The sequence below is a fragment of the Podarcis pityusensis genome (assembly GCF_964106645.2).
Source record: "Podarcis pityusensis genome assembly, chromosome: 2".
Classification (NCBI taxonomy): domain Eukaryota; kingdom Metazoa; phylum Chordata; class Lepidosauria; order Squamata; family Lacertidae; genus Podarcis; species Podarcis pityusensis.
This window is the reverse complement of record NC_138029.1, coordinates 28,997,671-29,009,188: the sequence shown is the minus strand read 5'-3', so window position 1 is coordinate 29,009,188 and position 11,518 is coordinate 28,997,671. Positions and strand designations below refer to the sequence as shown.

Below are 11,518 nucleotides of genomic sequence, written 5' to 3'. Positions count from 1 at the left end.
TGCGCCCGGTGCGGCCGGCACCCCTGGCACCCCCCACGCTACGCCACTGGGTAAAGGGACCCCTGACCATTAGGTCCAGTCGTGACCGACTCTGGGGTTGCGGCACTCATCTCGCTTTATTGGCCGAGGGAGCCGGCGTACAGCTTCCGGATCATGTGGCCAGCATGACTAAGCAGCTTCTGGCGAACCAGAGCAGCACACGGAAACACTGTTTACCTTCCCGCCGGAGTGGTACCTATTTATCTACTTGCACTTTGACGTGCTTTCGAACTGCTAGGTTAGCAGGAGCTGGGACCAAACAACGGGAGCTCACCCCATCGTAGGGATTCGAACCGCCGATCTTCTGATCGGCAAGTCCTAGGCTCTGTGGTTTAATTCACAGCGCCACCCGCGTCCCTTGAGGGAAGTTACTGTACTTTAATTAGCAACCTTGAGTTCCCAAGCGGCACCGTCCTTGTGCAACTTCTTGTTCAAGGATGGCCGGGAGAACTTGCACAAGTAGCGGGAGGGAATAGTGCCTGAATTAGCATGAAGACAACCCATTTTATTATGGCACACCCTTTTGCAAACTACAGCATCGATGTAATCCTCAGTCTCAGGTATGTACTGTATATGCACATGGTTTCCATGGTATGGAAGGAAAGCACATGAAATCACCACCACCCTGCCAAAACTAAGCAGGTCTGGGTCTTGTCAGTGCATGTATGGGTGGCCACCTTTGGCTCCTTGATAGAAGATAAGGCAAATATAAAAGTAAGTAAATAAAATAAAATTGAAAAAAAAATTGTTGTAAGGGGTGTGGAATTGTGGTCCCAGGGAAATTAAATGCACAGAGTACTGATACTGAGCGACTCAATTAGAGCTGGAATGTATGCAAGATAAGCAGAGTAACCCTTTGCAAAAGCAATGATAGGCCCCGTTCAGCCCTGAGAGGGAACAATAAAAAGATTACTTGGCTAATACACTCGGTAGATGTACATTTCCTCAGGCATCTGGATCCTGCCACTGTTGGGAGATACAATACAGGGCTTAGTGGACTTGACTCAGTGCAGCTGCTCCTTTACTCTTACCGGTAACAGCCCCCCACCCCAATAGAAACAATAAAGAAAGGTGAGGGTGGGGTTTGCCAAACAGGATCTATTTAATTGCTTTTAAGATTCATTTCAATGCAAATAATTTGGGCAGGACCAGACCTAAAGAACATTTGCCCAACCCAAGGATTGCAACATTATCATAGCCGTGGATGGAAATCGAGAATGACAAAACAGAGCAAATAAAATGAGACAAAACTGGTTACCCAGTTGGAACTACTCCCCCTCCAAAGGTCCCTTGGCATGGATAAACAGCATAAAGACAGAGAATCAAATTATCAAGTTTTTAAAACGCGTTCCTTTTCAATAACCCAACTCAAGTTTTCTTTATTTTAAATAAGCAGCTAACTCAAAAGGGTTCTTATCTTACTTGCAAAATTGCAAGCATCTGAGTACATTTATATCTTCCTGTTACTACTTCAGTTAGTTGACTGTGCTATATGTTTTCCCCCTTAAGGGTCAACCATTAATACGATCCTGAAATACAGACTCACTAGAAGATTCTGTTGAAGTTAAAGTGCCTTGTGTCAAGGGCTCTGACGCTCCCATCATCCATAGCAAGCTGTATGCCATGATATTGACAGCCAGGAGGCATACAGTGATGCACTCTGTATCCCTATACCACAATGTGCTTCACTTGGTAGCATTGGCAATCTTCTACTTGGGCCACGTGTACATTTTCAGTGACACACAATGTAGCGACACACAAGAACTTTCTGGGGAAATATTTCAAATTCTGAAGAGCGAGCATCAAATATTTAGGGTCTGGCCCTGTACAGAACCGAGGAAATATTTAAATACTTAGGCACCGTCAGCCAACAGTTAAGCCCTTGAGTGACAAAGTGTCTGGAATGGTTTCCCCAGTCCTGACGCTTCCAGTGCCTAATTTCTAAAATGAGAGACAGCTGCTGTGTGGATTTTAGAATGCACAGTCAATTATATGTAGCATGTGCATCTCACACATATAGGCAACGGCGATACACCCTGTAGCAGATGTTAAGCAAGTACAGCCAGGGACACAGCCCAAGACATTGTGGTGCCTGAGGCAGAAAATCTAAACTGCCACCCCCACTGGTGAAAGATAAAATAAAACAAACATAGCCATTGACAGTTTGCTGCCCTTTAATGATACCCAAAACTCTGCTCTCAGAGGCAAGCCACTGTACCCTGCCTAATAGTGTGACTAGGTACAGTCACCCTCCCTAGACTGTGTGAATGAACATTGAGTGTGAATGTCTCATACTGATGAATACTACTCTGAAGTAAGACGACTAGCTAAACAGTGCCATGACCCAGTTTCCTTGCGCTGTAAAATAACTGCTTTCTGGAGTTTATGGTTGATTTCCTCACGTGGCCCGGATTTGCTGCCAGGGTGGAATCAGAACTGCCTTTACCCAGGAGAAAATCTGAACTCCCAAGGAACTATTACCCCAAGAGAATTTATGTAAAGGCTATGATAACATTTACACGAGCAGATTTAAGGCATTTGTGGCCCCACATTTGCTTACTTGGGGGACGGCAATATTGAGTCAATTTCACCCTGTCATCGACTTCAGATTTTGTTCTCTCTGCCATACCAAAGAGTTGTATACAGGAAGTAGGTCTTTGCATGGCTGGGAGAATGGCTTCAGGCCTTCTGGGGGTAATTAAAGAGCAAAACCAAGGCTGATTAACTGTGGATTGCTTGGAATGTTTCTATATATTCTAGTAGCAGTCCCTTCTTTGAGAAGGGGTTTTTGATTGCACACAAAAAATAATTCTGTATCCGCATATACCTCAAAATCTAATCTGGTTAGATGTTCAAAACAGAAGATATGAAGATCTTATTTCCCTACCAGTTTTAATAACTCTCTCTCTCTCTCTCTCTGTGTGTGTGTGTGTGTGTTTGGTACCAAAAAAAAACCCCAGCACTTGAACTTTAAGTGAATTAAGGATAAAAAAACCCCAATGCTGACACATTTAATTGTAGGGTGTTTTTTTCATGATATGATCTTATTTTGCCTGAATTCCGAAATATCACCACAAAATTAAATGGTGAATTTGAAAGTTGCTATTTTTTTTAATGAGATGTTTAAATCTTACATTTCAAAAAAATAATAATGGACGGTTATTGATTATGTAATATCTAAAGGCCAGATGATCCTTTATAAATTACCATAGTGGCAATAAATGGGTTTACATGGCTGTGAAAAGGCAACCTGCTTGTCATAGAAGCAGGACGGCTTCGAACACATTGGGACTGGGGTGAGGGTGGTTGGGGCATGTCCTAAGCTCACTTACTATAGAGCAAGTTCCCAAGAATTCCGTGGCACATACTCCTGATTAAATATGCTGAGGTTCATGTTGCTAAATTAAAGTGGGATGGCAATAGCTCAGTGGTAGACCTTGCATGCAGAATATGTCACATGTTCACTCCAGGTAAAACTAGGAGACCACTGTTAGACATCCTGGAGAGCTGCTGCCAGTCCGTGTAGAAGATATTGAGACAGATGAATTAATAGTCTGGCTCGTTATAAGGAAGCTTCCTAAAATTTTAATTCAAAACAGCAAAATTACCTCGACACTCACCCTAAGAGCGAGTCCTATGTATTCTAGAATTCTGTCTCCTGCGGACATGCAAATTGCAGGCTTTCATTCAGTAGTCAAAGAAAACACTACATTAAATCAATGCTGCTCTTTCTGAAAAGGATTTCAGAGTACATCACTGTACTTCAGATGAATTCCCACAAAACCTCCCCTTTTAAAGTTTTCGCTGTTCTGTAAAAGAAAGAAAAAAACTTCACCGAATGCCGTATTTTCCAGATGACACCTGGGTTCAGGCATTATCCATTTGTTTCCAATAATTATTCCTTGCCTAAAAGCAAAACAACAAATAGACGTTGCAGCACAATCCTAGAGGCGTCTAAGCAAAAGGAGGCCCCATTGACTTCAGGGGAACTTACTCTTAGGACTTGCAGCCTTAAAACCATTAACAGATTTCACTGTCCTAGTTACACACACACACACACCCCTCCCAGAACGGACGGATAGATTAAATTAGAAATGTTAACAACTCTCTTAAGTTGTTATTTTCCCGAATGGGATTGATTTTGAGCTGACACCACCTTTCAAAACACAAGAGAAAGAGGCAGCGCGTGTGCTTTCCTGCTTTCGGTTCCTAACCGGGGGTGGCGTGGGGTGGGGAGAGTGGGGAGTTCATGTTCAGTCGAGGGCCGGGAGGTCACCGTGGGGAGCGCCGCTACAAAGGAGCGCCGAGTTCAGCGCCTATTACGTTCTGCACAACCTGGCGGTGTGGCCTCTGTCCCCCCCCTCCTTTTTCTTTTAAGAGACATATTTGAAATATCAATCATATGCCTTTCCTTGAAATGGCCCTTGTTTAAACGGTCACAGATTGGAAGGCCTGTTCAAACATTATTGCCCTAGACAGACAGACAGCCTAATAGCTCCTTGGATGAGTTGAGTTTGAAAGGCCAGTATAAATATAGCGAGAGGGGAGAGAGAGATTTTTTTTTCAGGTCCCCGCTCGCAGCAAGGGCATCCCCCAGCGCAAGCCGGAATTTCTGGAGCAAAAAAATAAATAAATGCACACCCAAAGGCAAGAGCTCTGGCCTCCGATTGGCTCAGGAGCCTCCAACAGCTGGGCCTCCTTCCCCACCCCTCCCCCGCACCCTCCTTTCCTTTATCAGATTGGAGAGATCCTCCCTCTCCGCAAACAAAGAACGAGAGTCATTCAAGCGAGACGAGGCGTCCCGCTGATTGGCCGAGAGCTGCTAGGCGCGACTGCGGGGATTTAAGGTGGACGAGCGCCTTTGGGGACCCCCCCCATGGAAAATCGCGGGGGGGGGGCTGGCTTGTTTTGCAGCGAAAGGAAACTGAGCCGGGAAAGAGGAGCTGCAAGAGCTTATCCCAGTTGCTAGCCAGTCTGGCTTTGACTACGGTGGGGTGGGGGGGAAAGTGTGTTGTTGGGGGTGGGGGGGGAACAAGCCCGCCCCTCCTTAAGAGAGGCACGGCGGAGAAGTTCCCATTGATTAAAGCTGCGAGGGGTGGGGGGAAGGGCAGGCTGGAGCGGCTCTTCCCAGCAAAGCTGCCTTTCTTCCCCTCCCCCCTCTTCCTCTCCCTCCCTCCCTCCCTCCTTTCTTCCGCCCCGGGCGCTCCTCTCTCCCCAGCTCCGCCGCCGCTGCTTCTCTCCTTTCGTTCTCCCTGGGGGTGAGACCTGAAGCAGAGCCGGGCAGCGAAGCCTCTCGGGCAGCTTCGGCTGCAGCAGAGCGTTATTTATCGCGGCCGGCTTGCATGCACCGCTGCCGTCTCCATGCAAAGCCGCCTCTGCAAAAGCAGGCATGCACGGCCGGAGCTGTGTGTGTGTGTGCAAACGCGAGGAGGGGTGGCTGCAGCAGCAGGAGGAGAGCCGGAGGGGAGGGAAGGGAGAGATGGGGGCAGGATCGGATTCTGCAAAGAAGAAAGAAGCGGCTGCTGCAAGGCACAGCCCGGCGACGGAGCAGGCAGCTCTGGCAGGAAGGCGCCGCTTGCAATAACTTTTTATTTTTTGCTGGAAGCAGCAGCAGATCGCCGGTCGAGCAAGAAGCGGCGGCGATCGCCTTCGATCCCGGAGGGGACTGCTCTCTCCCGGATGCACCAGGATCGTGTCCTCTCCAGCTGGGAAGATGCAAATCCGCTGGCTTGGGGGGCGAAACAAAAGCGTCTGGTCTGCAGTCGTGGGGGGGTGGGGTGCGCGAGTTGTGCTTTGCAAAGCTTGGGAGAAAAAGGAGCCGAGTGGATGAATCAAGACAGCGGGCAGGCGAAGCGGCTGATCTCTGCGGCGCTCCGGTCTCCAGCGACGAACTGCATGCAGAGCCATGGCGAGTCGGAGACCCGGATGTACGTGCGAAAGCCCAGGGACTGCGAAGACACGTGGTGACGGGGAAACGGGAGAGGGATCGCCTGTAATGAGATGCTGCTTCCTCCTCCCAGCTGAGCTTGTAAAATATTTTGGCCGGAGGCGAGATCCCAACGAGGAAGCAAGTCTCCCCCGCTTCAGGGTTGCAGAGAAAATCCGCGTTGAATTTTAATGTTTTATTGGGGGAAGGGGTGTATGTGTGTAGAGAAAAGGGCAGGGGGGGGGGAGAAAACACTGTGGGGAGGTTGCTCCCTACCCCCAATCTCTCTCTCTGTGTTAATAACTCATTGGGGGAAAAGGGACTGGCTCTCTGGATTTGCAGGTATGTGGTTTTATTTATTTCCCGCCTCCCATATTATTTCCCCACCTCCCGTGATTGTGAACAATTCGCCCCATTCCCTTCACCCCAATATCTTATTTAAAACAGAATAACATCCAATAAAGAGACAAAAAAAAATATGCTCGATCTGATTGTTTCGAATACTTGGGAAATGGAACGCGCAAAATATCGTACTGGAGCGAAAATAAAACATTTTTTTAAAAAAAGCAATTAATTAATTAAATCCATGTTAGGATTGTATTCAAATACAAAACGGGCCCAAAATGGAAATGCAGGATTATAACAGTCACATATCGCCTAAAATGTAATAAGAAATTCTTAGTGTATTAAAATTAGGGTGGTTTTACATATACGGTATTGTAAATTTATTTTTTAAACAGTGGGTCTTGGGAAAACTAGGCGTTTGATTTCTGAACGTTAGAAACACTGATGATAATTCACTTTCGTAAAGGGGTGGGGGGATTTCCTAATACTAACTGGCACGTGACATAATTTCCCACAGTAATACCAGTAACATTATTTCCAATAATACTGTATTAATAACTTATAAATAAACGGTAATATTTGGACCATTGTGGACCTTCATTTGAACTTTTTCTTTTTTCCTTTACTCAAAGTCCCGTCCCCCCCCAGAAACAGTTATAGGTGATTAGGACAGAAACTAGTAAATGTTCAAATATTTCGGTTGGCATTTTAATTTAAATCTAGGCTTCGGGCAGGTGGAACCATTTTTGTCGGGGTTTGGCGGTTGTTAATGTAAAAGGAAAATAATTGTATTAAATACGAAATTGCAGGAAAAGATGGAAAATCTGTCCCCTTAAATTGAACAAAAAACAACCCTATTTACATGCAAGAGGCCCGGCAGATTCTAAACACCCTAAATTTTCTAAATTTAAAGGAAATAGATCTAAGGCCGAAAACAAAATGGATGGATAAAATGAAGAAAATTTATTTTTTGTTGGTAATAACAAATGCGAACAAGCAAGTGGGGATTTTTATGAACGATCACCCCCTTTTTAAGGATTCAGAATTTCCACTGCAGAAAATAGACTCGCCAGTTCCCTTTGAAAACTGCCCATGACGTTATTATTTGTTTCCAAGTTTTCATGAATAAAAACGTTAATGGTTTGTGGAACAATGGCTCTATAATACACAAATACCACAGCCAGTCTTAGCATTGTATTTCCCGGGCGTTTTTAAAGGGCTTTCCTTCCCAAAGGCGTGGGAAATTTTGCTCTAGTATATTCCAGTTTGCAATGAACAAATATTCTAAATTAACTAGAGCGCTGGTGTGTTGGGGGTGGTCGTTTTTGGTAATATAAAAGCTGAATTCACTAGAACTTTAAAATAAATTAAAAATTAAAAGATATTTCTGTACAAGATTTTAGCGAGACACGCATTAAATATATTGTGCATCGGGAGTTTCGAAGAGCCAACTCTGAATACCTAAAACATTTTTTTCCCTTTATTAATTAAAACACCCTCTAAAAAACAATCTCGATTTAACTGGCGAGAGGGGAAGCCAGGAAAAACACAACACTATTTTTGTAGTAGATTTCTTTGCAAGATTTCCCACCTATGCAATTCTTTCTATTTTACTTTATGGGTGCCTTAAGCTTCATTTCCCCCCCTTTCTCCAGCGTTTAAAAGTATCCATATATTTAAAGAATATAATTTAGATCCAATCTTATCTGCCACATGGCTTTTTTTGAGGGGGGTTATTTAAGTTTGGAATTCTTAGTCCTATTTAATTTTTAGTAGATGCTGTGGAAATCCTTGCTTCCGAGTAAACGTAGGTAGTCTCGAACTGTAAATCCTATTTAAAAGGAAAAAAATCAGTTTTTCTCTTTGATAAAATGTACTGAGCCAGAATGAAAATGGAGCTGAACGTTCTCTTCGTTTTGTTCAAATAACCCACCATTTGAGTCTTTCCCCACCTCAAAAGATTAAGTGGTGCTAATATTGAACATCTAGCTTTTGCCCCCGTATTGGTGCATCGAAATCGCCACTATTCTGGAGTTTTACACTGGAATTAAAACTTGCCGTGCAAATGTTTTTTTTCTTTTAATTAGAAAAGGAGGGTTCGGAGCTAGACTCTTTGCTTCCATTCCTTTATTTATAGGTACTTGTTTTGCAAAATGTTTCCATTTGGAATATCCTTTAGTACTAAACCAAATCGTTGCACCCTCGCCCTGGCTAGTGTGGTTTCTTCGCCTTTACGCATATTTATTATACTGAGCTTAACATCTTAAACTCGCGGGTCCTCGGCTCTATCTTTCGTCGTCCCCTCCGCGCCCAATCCTTCCCCTCTCGTGTTAAGATATATTTTTTTTTATAAATTGATTTTCCCCTCCCGCGATTTATATATTGTACAGGGCTTGTGTCGAGAAGCCCTTGTTAATATTCTTTAGCTGGGATTGGGGCGTTCAGGTTTTCAGCGCTGGGAAGGGGGGGGGGACCCTCCGGAGATTTTGCAGAGTTCATATTGCCTCTTTCTCCCTCCCTGCTTATCCCCCACCCCTTTTCCCCTCTTTTAAGACTTGAGTTGAAAGTGGCAGGGAAAAAAAATAATTAGATGGAAATAAAAGATTAGACTAGGAAATCGGGCAGGGCTTTAGGAGGATATAACACTAGGGACATAAGCCACACATTAATAAATCTTTCTCCCAAGATCTGACAAAAGCTGCATCCTACAGATTTCTCTCCCTCTCCTGCTCCCCCCCCTTTTCACCCACTTCTCCCTTTAATAACTAAAACTTTGCATCTGCTTTAGAGTTATTTTTGCCCCAGTGCCTCGAAGCTGCCAGGTACTCGGAGGTTAATTTCACTGTGTGCGTTTGTAAATTTATTTGGAAAGATAAAGTGTAATCAGTGGATGGTGGGGTTTTTTGGGGGGTGGGGATGGGATTTCTTTTCTTTCTTCCGAGAAAGAGATTTCTTTGAACCAGGAGAAAGCCCAGGCGCCAGATCGTATTCTCCTCCCCTCCCCACACTTCCAAAATTTTAATTTTGATGGGTTCATTCTCTTTCGCTTCCCCCCTTTCCCTCCCCAGTTGCTCTGATATACTCATAAGACCTCTCTGCGTTTTAAGGAAGATGGGGCATTTTCGTTCGGGGTTTTTAACATATCGTGACAGTCACCTCGCGATCCAGCTAACTCGATCCATTTTCAAAGGGTCCCCTTTCTTGTCTTCCACGATCGGATCGTTATAGATTTCTAACCGCGTGCGTGTCTGTCGAACCCCGACTCTGCAAAGTTGCCTGGGTTCTTGCTGCCTTTGTTTAAGATATATATGAGATATTTTTAAAGGTCCAAATTAATCACAGAACCCTAGTTGCAAAGGGCTGGAATAATTTTGTGTGTCTTTATTCTTTCCTGTGTTGTTGTTGCCGGTTTATGACCTTTTCATGCTGTTAAAAGGGGCGTCTTGCCACATTTAATTTTGGTTCCAATGAGATATGGAAAAAGGGGAGCCCGGCGTTTTGAAGTAATTTGATAAGCCATCAAGTAGCAAATCCGAATGGGGAGGAGGGAGAGGAGGTGGGGGAGAAATTGGGGGGGGGGGGGGACTTGACTGCTCCAGGTAGAGTTTTCTTTATAACCTGAATTTACAATGAAAGCATTCTCCTTTATGGATATAATAGATTAGATTTCACAACTTAATTCAGCGGAATGGTCGCGTTTAAGGATCTCCGACTGATTTTATTACACTGAGCCAAATTGGATGTTTGTGCTTTTAAAAGGGAAACGGTTGTGACATGAAGATATATAATTTTTAAAGTAAGAAAAAAATATACGATGGTGGGGGCAGGGGAACAAAATTATCTAGGGGCCTGGGAAAGCCAGGAAGGACACAAACGATTCAAATGTAGTTTCTGGAGGCCAAGAGTTGGAAAGAGAGAGGCGATCTGCAACAACAACAAAAGCCCAGCAAGTGAAATGAAAGGGACGAGGCTCCTTCCGAGGCAGGCGTGAAACCGACCAGATCTATAGGGTCATTTCGTCGCTTCGGCTCCAGCAGCCTCTGCTTCTTAAGGAGGATTTGATCACACTTGGGAAGCCTTGTGTTGTCTATTTAAAATAAAATAAAAACAGTTTGGGGACGTACATGAGGGGGTAGTTACTTTATTTAAATTTTAAGGAAACCGCCACTTTCATTCCTTGTTTACCGGTGACTTGTAACTGGAGAGATTAATAAGAGATAATAACCGTTGCTTCCGCGACCGCATTTGCGTTTGGTAAAAGCAACAAACGGAGCTCTCCTTTCGTTGCCTTCCATCGGGAGCTGAGCATCGGGCCAGGGGTAGTAGGGGAAACTTCCACGGCGGAGAAATTTGGAAAGACAGAACTAGGGCGCAAATTTATGATGGGGCAAGGAAGGCGCGGGGGTGGGTGGGATTTTTCTCGGTGGATCTTCTATTCGAGCCCTTGGGGAGGAAGACAAAAGCAGAGGGAACCTTTAAAAAAAAAAAAGGGCGGACGGGAGAGGGAGTTGTTTAAAGATTCTAATCTTAATTTAAGGGCCCTTTCCTCTTGCAACGCAAGCCCCAAATCGCACATTTTAAGAAGCCTAATACAGAAATGGGTGTCCAATTTTATATGCATACACACGCACTTTTTACGCTCCACGGACTCTCTTGTAAAACCGTTCAATTCGCCATCCGCCTCCGAACCGATTCTTTAATATTGACAGTAATTGTGCGTCTATATAAATGCACGTCTATAAATGCGAGTTGCACAATTTGTGTTATCACAGACCTGTCCTCGTCCCTATGCACACAAAGAACCCGGGTGGGGGGGCAATTCCCCCCCCCCCTTAACGGTTATTTTTTCCAGAGCTTCCTTTGTAAACAAAGGGCTGGCCTCGGAGGAGGTAGATACGATGGAGTGGCCTCTCCGGCTCTCGGTTGAAGCAGTTCGCAGCAGATCCAAGGACCGATGTGGTGGCGGCGGCGGCGGCTTTGGTGTAGGCGGAGGAGCCGACCGGCAACGCAGAGACCTTGCGGCAGCGAGGAGAGGGGAAGCAGGGCGTCCTGTTGGGAGCCGGCGAGGCGGGGAGAGAGAGCTTGGCCGGCGTTTTCTGGATCCGGCACATTTCCAGCTTCGGTGGGCTGCCAGAAGCTTCCGGCGAGCCGGGCAGAGCGCGCGGGTTGCGCAGGCCACCTTGCGCCGTCAGCTCCGCGCTGCTTGCC

General features: G+C 45.3%; 2 long non-coding RNA genes across 2 annotated transcripts; both read right to left on the bottom strand.

The window, feature by feature from the left end:
• Positions 1–1,122: 1,122 nt before the first annotated feature.
• On the bottom strand, positions 1,123–5,034 carry LOC308471228. The gene is made up of 3 exons (XR_013982817.1): positions 4,196–5,034; positions 3,660–3,848; positions 1,123–2,727 (listed from the first exon to the last, which is right to left on the bottom strand). It is a non-coding gene; the product is annotated as an uncharacterized lncRNA (long non-coding RNA).
• Positions 5,035–10,435: 5,401 nt separating this feature from the next.
• LOC308471277 lies at positions 10,436–11,035 on the bottom strand. Its single transcript, XR_013982869.1, has 2 exons — positions 10,942–11,035; positions 10,436–10,753 (listed from the first exon to the last, which is right to left on the bottom strand). It is a non-coding gene; the product is annotated as an uncharacterized lncRNA (long non-coding RNA).
• Between the last annotated feature and the right edge of the window lie 483 nt (positions 11,036–11,518).